This window comes from Apodemus sylvaticus, chromosome 4, assembly GCF_947179515.1.
Source record: "Apodemus sylvaticus chromosome 4, mApoSyl1.1, whole genome shotgun sequence".
Classification (NCBI taxonomy): Eukaryota; Metazoa; Chordata; class Mammalia; order Rodentia; family Muridae; genus Apodemus; species Apodemus sylvaticus.
In genome coordinates, this window is record NC_067475.1 from 123148818 (window position 1) to 123163880 (window position 15063).

The 15063-nt window shown below is 34.8% G+C and overlaps 1 protein-coding gene and 1 non-coding gene across 2 annotated transcripts in view; both read right to left on the reverse strand.

The window, feature by feature from the left end:
- Positions 1-15063, reverse strand: part of Pcdh10 (protocadherin 10) — a 56378-nt gene that overhangs the window by 18212 nt on the left and 23103 nt on the right. The gene's annotated exons all lie outside the window — the stretch shown is intronic.
- Trnav-cac (transfer RNA valine (anticodon CAC)) lies at positions 8556-8628 on the reverse strand. Its single transcript has one exon. It is a non-coding gene; the product is annotated as a tRNA-Val (tRNA).

A 15063-nucleotide genomic window follows, 5' to 3' on the forward strand; every position in this document is an offset into this window, starting at 1 on the left:
ATATTCCTTATATTTGAAATCATCCCCCTGCTTCAGCTGTTGTCTGTATATTTCCTTTTTTTATTAATTTTATCTCCTCTTGCTCACTCATTGATTGAGACATACAAATCTTCAAGGACCAATAAGAGTGAAGAAGATATGGAAAAAAATTCTCTCAACTGTTCCCGAAGATGTAGCCACACCATTTTATTTCCACACTTTTAAGAGGTGAGTTTAACCTTAGATAGTCATAATTTAAGAGCAATATGTATTGATTAAGACAAGTGTTATGCAGACAGTATTTTAAGAAAAGCAATAGCAATCCATAGTCAATGCTCGTGACAGTGGCCCTACCAGTGTCAAAATCATTATAACTCTTTTTTTGTGGGTGTTATTTCAGGGTGGGAAGAATTCAGCACACATATTGACGTTCTTAGTTCCCAGATGTCCTTCTGTACATACATTAGTTTGATACACAGCATGATCAAAGTCTCCTTGGAGAGCTTCTCTTTTAGGTTTTCATTTCTCAAATGTATTTTTAAAAGCTGTACATCAGTGTGTGCATTGAATCAGTTGCCTGACATTGGGTAAAGGCTTTCCTTTCGCTGTGATCAAAAGAATTAAGGAACTGTTTGTGCTTCTTTTGCACTCTATTTTTTAAAATGCATTTTTATTTTTCTTGGTGACTCACAGAAACATTTCATTTTTCACACTTATCTTGACATCTGAAGTAGAGATGAAAAAGTATTCTTGAGAAGAAATATTCAAAAATCTACTGTTAGAATTTATCAAGCAGATTTTAATGAATTGTGTAACTGTTTTTTAGGCTCTGTAATCCTTTCATAGTTTGCAAAGCAAAATTTTAAATTATGCAGAAAATGAAAACATTTAGATTGATTAGCATGTTTATTAAACTGATTAAGTAATGGCTTAAGATGAATGATTGTCACATGCATGCTTTTATATATAGTAAAATTACCATACCCAACAGAGTACCTGTGACATGTTAGTTGCCTAACATAAGCAAGTATGACATACATTAAAATGATAATTGGTAAGCCAACTAGTTACATTTAAACACTTGTATTAGTAGAAACACAAATGTATGCCTTATTCTACTATAAAATAAGTAGACTGGAGAACAGGCCGAGGGAAGAGGGCTTATGGGATTTATGGGGAAGGGGGAACCGGGAAAGGGAAATTTATACTTGTTATGCAGCCTAATCTGTTTCTGCAGGGAGGGGAAAAAAGCAACCTTCAAATATCTCCAATGATTGAGACCCTGCTGCAGTGAGAATTTTCCAGAGGCTGAGATCAGTTACCTACTCAGAGCTCATTCAAATGTTTAATGAGTCTCACAGTCAGGACACTCTCCATACATAAAGCAAATCTAGCCTGTGAGATTCTGAGCTCATTACCCCCTGAGGGAGTCTTATACACCTGCCCTCTGTTCTCTCCTTAAAAGGATATTGTAAACTTAAAGATAGTTTAAAGATAAGTTTCCATTAGAGATTTGCCCAGTTGAATAATCAGTTCCTTTAACTTTCTTGTCTTATTTTTTGAACTACTTATGAGGAATCTCTTTTATGATTTTTCTAAGGATTTTTTTAACCTTGTGTTTAACCCTTTGTTGGAAAATGAGGGACAGCAGTGTTCAAATGCTAATGGAGGGTAACTACATTTCTCTTGTAATTTTCCATTTGCATACATTCAGATTTTATATATTGTGCATTGCCCTCTATCACCATATAGAAGAATACAAATTGATTTTAGTCATATGGCTCTCTCTCTCTCTCTCTCTCTCTCTCTCTCTGTGTGTGTGTGTGTGTGTGTGTGTGTGAGAGAGAGAGAGAGAGAGAGAGAGAGAGAGAGAGAGAGAAAGAGAAAGAGAGAGACAGAGAGAGAGAGAGAAAGAGAGAGAGAGAGAAAGAGAAAGAGGGAAAGAGCTACAACTACATGAGCTTAAGGTCTATTGTTAAAAACAAAGCCTTTTCTCAATAAAGAGTATTATTTTTTGTGACACTTTGGTGCAGTATAAACTTGAGTTTATATTTAAATTGCAATTTCAACTTGATCGCCTTTTAAGGTATGCTTTATCCTTTTATCAAGTCATGCAACCTTTGTTATAGCACGACAGAAATAAATGATCATGTAGTAGATGGGAAACAGGGATGTGTTTGAAGACACCATTGCTATCAAATAAATGTAAAGTCTCCATTTTTTTGGAAAGGAAAATCTTTGAAATAAATACTTGAGGCATTCCTCCAGACTATTAATGTAAATACAATGTATATCTTTAGTTGACTATTTTTATGTGCATAGTGCTCAATGCATCCTTTCCATTTAATACTTATTAACCAAAATATAAATCCATAGATATTTTAAGAAATAAGAAAACTGTAAAATATAGTTTCATGAAGCAGAAGTGTACAATAAGGAAAGTGTATAAACGATCATTTCTAAGAAAAGAGATATCGTAGTAGCTTCTCTTTCTCTTTTGATCTCTCCCTAGAATCAGTCATTACTACCAAGGTGCTCCCAGGTCTGCCATCATACGTGCCATATGTAGTTTATAGAGAGGGATTAAAGGGGAACCTGGGCCTAATTTTCTCACATAGCCAAGTGTGATCAGTGAAGGAATTTATTTTATAATCAATAGGGTAGCTTTGAATTCGAGTAAAATTAGAGCCTATACGAACTCCTGAATTTATTGCCTGGAGATTTCACAATTCAATTTCCTTAGTGTGTATTTTATAATCTTATCACTATGAAAAGATTACATCTTTAAGAACAGAGGCATTTCATTACCCATCAGTATAGTATCATTACGAACCATTAGAGTCAAACAGTTTTACATGAAGATCTGAGAACTCTGCCGTAGGACAGATCCCTTTATACCAGACAAGTCCCTCCGAAGGAGGAGACATGGGCAGGGAATACCAAGTATATACTTATCTTATGTGCAAATACTGCCTGTGTGACTAACTGCAACCATGTCATCTATGTCTATTATTAACACAGCCATCATATTAATTGACAATGTGTTATGACAAAAACTAGAGATAGTGCCTTAATATCTTTTGATGATGGCTTCAATTTTATTTGAACAAAGTTTCTAATAGTCCACAACAATCGTTTATGAGCAGCCAATCTAGAAATACTATGGAAATGTTGTTAATAAAATAAAGTATTACACTAAAATAAAATATTTATAAAAAAGAATAAAACAACTTAGTATGTATGAAAAATATGCATTTCAAGCTAGATTTTTCAAAAGGGATATTGGAGTATGACTCTTCTCTGTACTTGGTAGATACTGTAGTAGGCTTTCTGAGAAAATAAACAAAGCCAAAAAATGTGTTCCATTAGTTTAAGTTAAATTTCAGAGGGCTGGATTTTAATGGCTCAGCGGTTAAGAAAACTCACTACTCTTCCCGAGGTCCTGAGTTCAATTCCCAGCAACCACATGGTGGCTCACAACCATCTGTAATAGGGATTCAATGCCCTCTTCCAGTGTGTCTGGACAGCTACAGTGTATTCATATACATTAAATAAATAAATAAATAAATAAATAAATAAATAAATAAATAAATAAATAAATAAATTTTTAAGTTAAATTTAGAGATTCATTCATTCATTCTGGCCATAGCTCAGCATATATTTTACAATGCAGAAATGTGTATTTCTCTCAGTGACAATCAACATGGTTTTCTAACATATCATAATATGCTCAAATGTGGAATGTTTTGTTCAGAGCTATTTAAAAACACCATTTACAATTAAACATAAACCTTTACAACTTCTGAAGACAATTTACCCATTATACCTCCTGTCAACAAGTTCAAGCTATTAGTTCATTCAGCTTGACAAATTCCAGTTTACTACAACTAGAATGTTTAAAAAGAATACCCTCACATTTCTTCAAAAGTAAATGGTTGCTTCAAATGAGCATGATAATATTTACTCCCCTTTAATACTTATACTTCAAGTAGTTTCCTCGAAGCATCAGAAGATTGGTTACCTCTTTGTAAGGTTTAAATTAGCATCCTTATTCACAGCAGGAAGTATGAACAATTTCAGAGCAAGGTTGGACATCACTTTGTACACAATGATATAGCAGATATAGAGAGCTTTGTATGTCAAACATCAGTTTTACATGTCATTTATGTCAACTCTTCAACACCCGTATGATTGCTTGTTTATGCGAAAATCAAGAATAAATTTAGCATCATACAACACAAAAGTAAATGAGCATTTAACATTTTTTAACTGGGTGACTTAATTTCCTGTGTGTCTGCTCTGTTACCAGTGAATGCCTTTCTTAAGCAGGGGTCAGTCTCGACAACAACTGAAGCACAATCTGGAAATGTCAAGCCATAAAAATAATTGGATTAGTAAATACAAAACTAAATGCAGTGTAACCAAGCATGATTTTAAAAAGTCTGTCAACACACATGACTTAGTATCCGTGTGCTTGTCAATGATACTTAATGTACTTGATGACTTTGGTTCCACTAATGTTGTTTGATTAGCTCTCTATTGAGCACGTAGCAAGCTACATGGGCAGACTCAGAGCAGAATTGAGAATATAGAAACCCTGGAAACTGAGGACAGAAGAATGTAGTAGTAACATTGCTACATAAAGCAGGCTAGGAACCCCCAACACTGCAGGATTTAATATTCCTCAGCAGCACTGGCAGATAAAGTAGAGTGTCCCCAGTAAGAGCTACGTCTTGAATTAGACAAAAAATAATTTGTTAATATATACATATCCTGAACAATATTTTGGTGTAATATACTTATATGTGTTATATTTACTTCAAGGTATCTGCTTGAATATCATCTGCTAAGTGAAATAAAATCTAGAAACATACTTTGTAATGCTGGTTTATGTGAGAAGCTTTCTATATTTGTACACAATTCAATAATGAAGTACTACATAACAATAATAGATAAGATACAAAATTCAATTATTCAGAATTTAAGTTCATATTCAATGACTGATGATTATCACTAATTATATATATATATAGTGATAAAATTATGTTTATGTATTAATTATGTACAAACTTTCACCTCAGCTTTTGAGTAATGTGTGGTCTTATAAGATATACCGTAGTTAGCAAATGTTCCCTTCTTTGCCTAGGAAATATGGTTTTCATTTACCCTTTCTAAAATGTAAGTCAAAATATAAACATTAATTACAGTTATATCATATATTCACCAAGCCATACACCCTTATGCCCCTCCAATCCAATTTCTCATCAAATAATCAGAGATTGGAAAACTGGCATGCTAGGAATTAAACAGCTTTAAAAGATTTAAAATCCTAATTGCTGAAGTAATGTTCTAGCATGCTTATTAAGAACTAAAGTTAATTTTAGTTATAATTTAATTCGATACCAAGTTTAGACCCTAAGTCTTCATTTTTCTTCTATGACATTAAAGTGTGTATTCAATTCAGGTTTATTTTAGTTATTACAAATATCAGATTTATGAGAAATTTAAAAGTTGCACTCTGTACCTAGAATCAATGAAAGACAAAACAAATTCAAGAAAACATTCAGAATTTCAATGATTAACCATTCTTGGTACTAGAAAGTGATTATCACTAAATGTATTGATATTGTATATTCTCATACAAAATATCTTTATTTTTATCAAAATTATCAAGTGTAGAAATCAACAATGTTCCATAAAATTGGCTCCTTGCTAATTACTGGACAATATTAGGGACTGACAAAGAATATCTGTTCATTGCTATTTTGCATAAAGAAACAAAAAAATCTAAAAAATTAAACAACAAATGTTTTAAGAATTCTTCACGGCTGAGAGATGGATGAGTGAGCAGAAATGGTTGAGACACTAGCATTGAAACCCCAACTGGATTCAGAAAGCAGAACACAGCAGTATGCTTCTGTCACCCTGTGAGCAGAGACATACAGACATCTAAAACTGATTGCCCAGCAGCCTAGCCAAACAGATGAACTCCAGGTTCACTGAGAGACTTTTCTCTCAATAATGATGATGATGATGATGATGATGATGATGATAATAGTAATAAGAATAATGCAGTGTTGAACAATAGAGGAAGACATCTGACCTCAACATCACTTGTTCCCACATGTCCTCACATCTACAGGAGCATACAGCCCCCACACTGGCACATGCACAAACACACACACAAACACACACACACACACACACACACACACACACACACACAGCTCTAGACTCATAAAGATGGTTATCTGACATCATCTAAGACTGAAAGAAAATCAAGTTAATTACTTCAATCAATTTTCCAGCTATCATTGACAACCTCTCTACCTTTAATCCCAGTTCCCAGTGACCCCATTATGTTCACATGTACATTTAGTTCATACGTCTTACTAGTGAGTATGTTTAAAAAGGATATGCTGGTGACAATGGGAAATAAGTAGATTTGTGAAATTAGCACCTGGACACTGGAAAAGTATGAAATTTAAGGAGACAAAGTACTATTTCATAAGGAAAGAATTAAAGCAAAAACCAGAAGGCCAAGAGTAAATATGTGAAATTACAGATATTTTGAATGCCAAATATAAGCAGAAAAATTCAGAGGCAGAAATTGTACTGTATTTTGTTGTTTTCAGTTGTTTGCTTTTTAACATAGGGATTCTACTATGATTACTTTATTCAGTGATGTGAGGGAAGATGGGAAGAACATTTCTTCAAAGAGTGAAATTTCTTCCTTTCAGGATGCAGCATGAATAACAGATTAATTTTACAAACCTTGTAGGTATCTGCTAGCTTAAAATGTAACTCCGGACATAGGCACAGGGATTGTATTCTAAAACATGTATCAAAAATGGGCAAACTGACTTTACAGATTGTCTTATATACAATATTCTTGTGCACAAGAACATACAAGGCATTAAGTGAGAAGTGTCTGTGTCTGTCTGGAACGTTCACGGGAAATGTGAGTTGTGTTTGCTTCCCAGGCAGGAAGCTGCCCTGCCACTGAGGAACTGTAAGAAAGCACACATGGAAGAACTGAGTGATGGAACCTCCAGGATCTTGAGACAAATGGTGGATCGAGAGGGTGAGGATCATTAAAGAAGGCAAAGCGAAGTAAGTCATACCTTAACTATAAAAGGACTAAAAGATGGCGACATGGTGAGACTGGCTTCATATCATAGCATCTCCTAAAAGTGTTTACAGAGGACATTAGACTAGAACATATTAGAAAAACACTTGAAATAGAGGGAAAATTAGAGAGTTGCTCCTTGATTCCAGTAAGTTAGGCAGAAAATTCTGGGTTTGAAGGAGTGTGGCATTGTCTCAGAGTGCAACAGGGAACCCCAGGATTAAACTTCACATATTTGGAAATTGCATTCCTTCCATTACCCTTTGATTTTTCAAAAAGCAATAAAACATTCTGCAGGGAAAATGGCTGCCCAGTTCTCATGCAGCCAGCTCACCTCTGAGGATAATTGTGGAAGGAGTGGGGGAGTGAGGTGTGATTCTCAGGGAGAAATTCCATCCCGCAATCTCAGTATCACAAGCCTCAGGTAATGTCGGCTGCAATGAAGCTAGGGATTCATGGAAGACAACCCGGCTTGTTTTCTCTATAAATTTTAACTTGGAACAAATAAGGCAGATAATAATCACAGACTAATATTAAATTCACTCTATAACTGAGACTGAGTCTTTTTTTCCTCACAAAATATTGCTTCTAGGCTTATTCTTTTACAGAGAGACATATGTAAGTCTTGCTCTGAGAAGTTAGAGTCTGTGATTCATGTGATTTATTGAAGTCAGAAGGACTAATGTTACCATAGCGTTTCTTGCAGTTGTGCTAGGAGATTAAGTCGGTTACCTTTGAACAAGTATCTCCTAGGTAAAAATAACCATGTAGCATAGTCTCTCAGCAGTTTCACAAACTGCCCTCACATATTTTTCCACATCCTAAACTCTTAATTTTTTAATCAATTAGTTTATTTATTTTCTTACACTCCATTTTATCCCCCTAGTCCATCCTCTGACTGTTCCACATCCCATACTTCCTGCCCACCACCCTGTCTCCACCCACTACCCCACCAGGCCTGTAAACTCCCTGGGGCCTCCAGTCACTTGAGGTACATCATCTCTGAATGAACACAGACCCGGCCGTCCTCTACTGTATGTGTGTTGGGGGCTTCATATAGGCTGGTGTGTGCTGCCTGTTTGCATGCTAACATTAATATACACACAACAGCCATAGCAACGCTGTTCTTTCAATAATAAACTTTTCCTCTGGTGTCCATAAAATAATAACAATCTCCTCCCTTCAAATTTCCTATTCTCGCTCCTTTCCTCCTTCCTTCCTTCTCCCCTCATTCCTTTGCTTTCTTTCTTCTTTTTTTTTAAAGATTTATTTATTTATTATATGTTTGAACACTGTGCTGTTTTCAATCACCCCAGAAGAAGACACCAGATCTCATTACGGATGGTTGTGAGCCACCATGTGGTTGCTGGGATTAGAACTCAGGACCTTTGGAAGAGCAGTCAGTGCTCTTAACCGCTGAGCCATCTCTCCAGCCCAAAAGAGTGCTTGTTTCCGCCCGGTTTCGATCCGGGGACCTTTCGCGTGTGAGGCAAAGGTGATAACCACTACACTACGGAAACCACCTGCTTTCTTTCTTCTTATCACCTTTCTTTTGCCTATCTCCATCCCTTCTTGAGGTTGCTGGGGAATAAATCCATGCTTTATGCCTGCTAGTCAAACATTCTGTCATGGTTCCACAACCAACACCTCTGTTAGCAGTTTTCTAATCAAAATTGACCTTATCGGTACATTGTTTACTATTGTTTATCATGATGCAAACATCTCAGACATCCAGTCCCAGGACCAGAGAAGTCACTGTGGTAACTACTTTCTACAGTTCCTGCATTTAACCATTCTCTCCTATATTGTCTGGTTAAAGATGCACTAAGCCTGACCCTCGTGGTCATTCTCCATCGGCACCATTGTTGTGTGGTCTTTAAGAGTCACAGCATAGAGCAGCACCAGTCAAACCTGCATCAGTAAAACAATACACAGTGCCCCTGTATCAGCCTCCTGAACTGTGCCACTTCATAGGCCTAGGGTCCCAATGTGAATTGCAGACACTCACAGTAAAGTTGAATGATCCCAGATCAAAATCAAGATTCTTCATCAGCCTTGAGGAAGCAACTGTTAAGCTACAACAGGAGACGATCCTTATTTGATAATGTCTAATGTGGTGACAGTAAGAACGTCTGCATCTGATAATAAGAGTTAGATGCATTCTCATTTGATAAATGTGTAAAAAATATACAAGGATCATAATAGGCTCTTAACAGTTGCTATCACTTTCTGCTGATGCAATTTAGAACACCTTTAATTTATCTAAAACATAAACCTTCTGTAACTTAGTAAAAACAAACTTGTAGATTAAGCATTCTATGACATTCACTTCAAAATATATGATAATTGCTCTCCAAATTCTTATTTTTGCTCACATAGTTTCCAACACCTAGAATGTCCTTGGTCTCTGACAGGAAACTCACTTGGATAATATACAGTAACGGGAGTGCGTAGCAGCTTCATCAACTGCATTATAAGGAACCGTTCTCAATCATTCCAATAAAGTAATCATCTTTTCTTTTCTTGATATCATGACAAATTAAAATAACATACATTGGAAAAATTATTTGTAAAGAGAAAAATGCTTAAATCCATACACTACAGAAATAAAACTCACAAGCTAATTAAATGCAAAAAAGTAAATATGACTTAACATTCTATATTTCTATCACTGGAAACAGTATTAATAAATGTTGAAAATTGGGTCATTATAAAAATATAACTTATTTATGAACATGAGATATGAATGTGAAGAATGCTATGATTCTTGAGTAGAGATTGGGAAGTGGACCTTAGTATTTAGGTCTTTGGTTACTCAGGAAAAAGAATTTTGAAAGATAGAGATAGATGATAGATAGATAGATAGATAGATAGATAGATAGATAGATAGATAGATAGATAGATAGATAGATAGAGATAAATATATATTTATCTTGGGGAGTTTAGTTATTTGTGAAATAAATTTATATACATCTGTAAAACAGATATAGAAATGCAAAGAGAGAAAACACACAGAATCATAAAATAATGCGGATGTTCCTAAAGAGTCAATTGAAAGCCTCTTACAGAAAGTAAACTCTGCACAGTTATTTGGGGGGAATTTCAAAAGGGCTTCTGCCACCATTTGATAATTTGTCTGACTCAGAAAGACTACAGTACAAATTACAGATACCAGGCTGACTGAGAGAATCAGGTACATGAACTAATTTAGTGGGGGAATAAGTTGATAATATCCCTTAGCGTTCATGTGTTCCGACCCTGGCCTAAGTAGATACAAACATTTCTCCTCTATCTCACAGAAATGTGAGTTTCCATTCTGACAGCAATTTGCATTCCTTGAAGATTTGGAGCATCCGTGTTTCCCACAATTCTATTTGGGGTAGCAATATCTTACCAATAGTCACAACTTTCATTAATGATCAATCACAATTGTCAACATATAGATGAGACAATTAGACATTGATTAGTTTAATTCTTTTATTTCCTTTTACTTTTGGCTATAAAATATATAAATTATTTCTTTTTCTATGATCATGAAACCTAATACGTTATATCATATACTAAATCAGAACCTTTGTGTGACTCTGTGTCATTGTTTATTTTATATAATCAAGTATCTTCCCTCATTATAAACATGCACGTTGAGTCAAGTGAAAGGACAATGAGATGTCAGAGGCTGAATTCCTGGCTTGTAACTAGCACCATCATAATATGAATGAAGCTTAATGTCTGATGCACGTTAGACATTTGAATCTGTAATATCTTAATGGAAAAGGAGAAATGGGAATATTGTATCTTTAACATGTGTGCTCTGTGAAAGAACACATTAACTGCAAACCAAAATAGTGATTCATCGTGAAAAGAACACTTAGTGTCTGATTTTTCTCTGTTAGTGAGGACACTAACAGAGGGAGGGCATAATTAGTTCTATTTAAGCTCGAGATTTTAATTTTGTCCATACTCTGGCTGCTGTCATTGTTTCCCTTTTAGCTGAATATACATGGTAGGTTGCTTTCTATACTGAATGAGCGCTTCCTTTGGACCATTCTGCTTTAAATATGATAAATCATTTCATCTCCACAATGAGCTCCTGAGAATCTGTGTTTCAGATAAGAAAGAGTTATAGGAAAACTAACATTTCAGAGATAACATAGTTACTAGCTGAGTCAACCTCAACTTGTCTGTGCACATAATTGGAGGTCTTTACCTCACCATGACACCTTGGACATGAGGGAATGCATTAAGAATATCCTGGAGAAACCTCCCTAGGCTGTGAGAAAAGATAAGATAAGAACGAATACTGTGAGTAGAATATGAAAAAGAAATTACACATTTGGATACAGTGTTCCAAGTTAAAATAAAATCAAAAAGGATAAAATTAATGAAATCTGGTCAGAATACCCACTTGGCAAGCGGCAAGACTACGTGTTATTTTTCAGGGTTATTATACTCACATAGATAGACAGCTTGAAGCACTGTTGGCTATAAGGCTTGTTTCTAATAGAAAGGTGGGCATTTGCATGGTGCCTGTCACGAACAAGTGTGAGGACCACACCGTGCTTCCTCACTGTCTAGAATGACTGAAGGAGAGACAGGAACCTGACCCTATTTGACCATTGTGATGTGCTGGGTAGGAAAACTCATCCGCGTTAAGTACGGATGAGTTCTGCTATGCAGGGTCGTGAGTCATTAAACACACCTGTGTCCCCTTATGGTTTCAGCCAGAGTTTTGATATGAGTTTTAATTTTCCTCTGGAGATTTCTTAAGAAAAATTACAGTTTCTTTACTTATAGCACATTAGTAATATTTTTGGTGAAGTTATTGATTATTTTATTTACTTGTGTAACTGTGGTAAGCTATTGAGATGTATTTTTCTTGTATACCAGTTGAGGCTTGAGACACTGTTGTAGTGTGATTCTACATCAAGGGAAATAAAGAACAAAACACCTAAAATGTGGCAATATTTAAATATAACCTTTAAAAAATGGGTTGTGCTGTTCTCAATAATTTGCAGAGTAGCTTAAAGCACTGATTCACTCTTTCTCTCTCAGTACCTTCCACTCTCCTTCATCTTCTCCTCCTCCCTCTTTTACTGCTATGTTTTTTATAAATTTACACTATCATGAGGGTCACTAGTCATAAATATAAAATTATACATAATAGTAAATAAATAAAAACACTGATGGTCCTTTAAAATTAGAAAATAAGTGAAATATCTTCACGTTAGGTTAAAAATTATTTAAAAAGTTAGAGGAATAAGATCTATGTTTTACTTTAAAGAGGGTATAATATTCCATATTAGATACCTTCAGTACTCATTATCAAAATATAATCACTAAAAATGAAATCACTGTATCATTACAAAATAATTGAAATATTGAAAGATCAGATTGCTAACCTCTTCCAATTTCAATTATGAGAGAAGAAAATTAACCTATTGAATGTCAGATATTTCCTACAAATAATTCAGCAAGCTAATCTTTACTTTAGAAAAATCCTGTAAATTCAGTGTTGCTAAAACTCTATAAATATATTCATGCCATTCTATTAGATGAAAAGGCATTGCCCAATTCCTTATTTTAATTCAAATTGTTAAGAATTGGCGTTCACTCTACTAATCAACAAAGGTTATTTCATCGTGTCTACTACCAAACAATCCTTCTGTTGATAGGAAATTAGGTATTTATATTATGGTTATATATTGTCACATACAAAAATGTTCACAAATTTGATTCCAAAATTATTTACGGTGGCCTGAATTTCACTAGCTTTATCCTGTACCCTTGTCAAATGCCACTGGCCCCTTTAGCACTTTGATGATTTTGTCTTTCACTTAATACTTCTAAGATGATTGATTTAAGTTTCTGCATTGCTAAATTAAAGCAACCATTTAATTTATTCTCTAAGACACTATCTCTAAATATAATGATTATATATGTCATCTATGTTCTATCCACTGGCAACATAGTAAGGAAAGCATGATCAAGTACAAGGTGAAAGTTTATTATATGTGTGACTTAATTATGACAATTAACAAAAGCACTGTAGTTTTATTTAACTGTGGCCTATTTTACACACTTTACACACTACCAAAAGAGTTCTTCCCTTTTTTTAAAAAATGTGGTGGAGGATAACATAGCATCAAATGTGGAAAATTCTCGTGTTAAGGAAAAAAGTAAATTAAGTCGGGCGTTGGTGGTGCAATCCTTTAGTCCCAGCACACGGGAGGCAGAGGCAGATGAATCTCTGACTTTGAGGCCAGATTGGTCTACAGAGTAAGCTCCAAAACAGCAGGACTACATGGAGAAATCATATCTCAAACAATAAAAATAATAACAACAATAAATTCACTCATCAATAATAATATTAATACCCCAAAATAAGAGATGTTAAATTTCTACTCACTGCTTAGCCATTTGTGTACTGAGACATGACATCCTAAGTGGTCTGAAGCATCATTGTCATATATCTAATCTTTTTATTCCATACACACATAGAATAGTTGAAACATGAATACTTGTTTGAATTCTAGACTCCCTAAACCTTTTTCTTAAATTACAATGCAGTTGCTTTTTTTTTCTATATGTCTTATTATCAAACATAAATCTTAAGTTAAAGAAGACAGGGGTCTCAAGAAACTCAATTCTTTTCTTTCTTTAAAATTCTGAAAAAAAAAAAAGAAATCTAAGAAGTAAACCATTGAAAAAGAGAAAAATAAAATACAGTGTTCTCAAAGCTTCTCCTCTGGACAGCTGAACCTTTTTGGTAACTTTCTGGGCTCAGCTAGAGAATAACATTTTGTGTGGAAAAGCAACATCAAGAGCCTAGAACGTGAGATTCTGTCAAATCACAGATGGCATCTGCATATGTCTATAGTTTTTAAAGCTTTTCCTATGAGCTGCTTCTCCCTCCCTCAGGACCAAACACCAGTATGGTGGCCAGGGCTTTGCATACAGAATTTTACTTTATCATTTAAGAGTCTTAAAGCTTTCTTTTCTTCTCTGTCCTCTTGAAGACAGAAGAAGTAATCACTGTAGTGTATGTTTAAATTCTTAACATTTATAATGTTATTTTTCCTCTTTTCTTCTCTGTCATTCCCAGGGCTTTTTTTTTTTTTTACAACCCTCTTCAGATATGCTGACTTTTATCATGTTCATCCCTTAATTGTAAATTCCTCAAAACAATATCAAAAGGAGCTGGAGAGATGGCTCAGTGGCTAAAAGCTATGGCTGCCCCTCCAGAAGTCCTGAATCCAATTTCATGCAGCCACCTGGTGGCTCACAACCAGCTATAGTGGGATCTGATGGCCTCTTCTGACATGCAAACATGAATGCAAATAGAGCACTCACATACATAAATAAACCTTTTTAAAGTTTGTCAAAACTGTGATTATTCCGTAATGTGTTCTCAAAGATCTAGCATCTCGCTTTTACCTCTCATTCATTACAATCTGCATTCACATTGACATATTCAACTGTTTCTTGAAGATCTATTTAATCAACAGTATATTATTTTTAGTCAATAAAAATATACAAAGCTAAGATCCTAGCATCTTATAGACTAAACTGACAGAGAGCTGCAATATCCTAGATATTCAAAAATACCTCCTCGCTGAATCGTACTTTTTGTATACATTAATAGATACTAAGGTTTACTGATGAGTTTTCTAATATTATCAGAACAATGACTTGCTAATACATTTTAGTAGAATTTCATACTCCATTTATTTCATTTGTTTTAATAACAGAAGCTTTTGAATACAAATAGAATAATCACTGATTTGAGACTAGAACAGTTCTAAACATGGAGTGGTAGGGATTTGGAGAGGTCTTGTTATACTTCCATGTTTTGGATCCTAGACATAATACCAAGAGATGTTTGGACACTGAATACACAGGGAGCTCCTCATCTAGAGGAAAATTCTTAAGTTACATATGAATTTTCAGTTCAATAT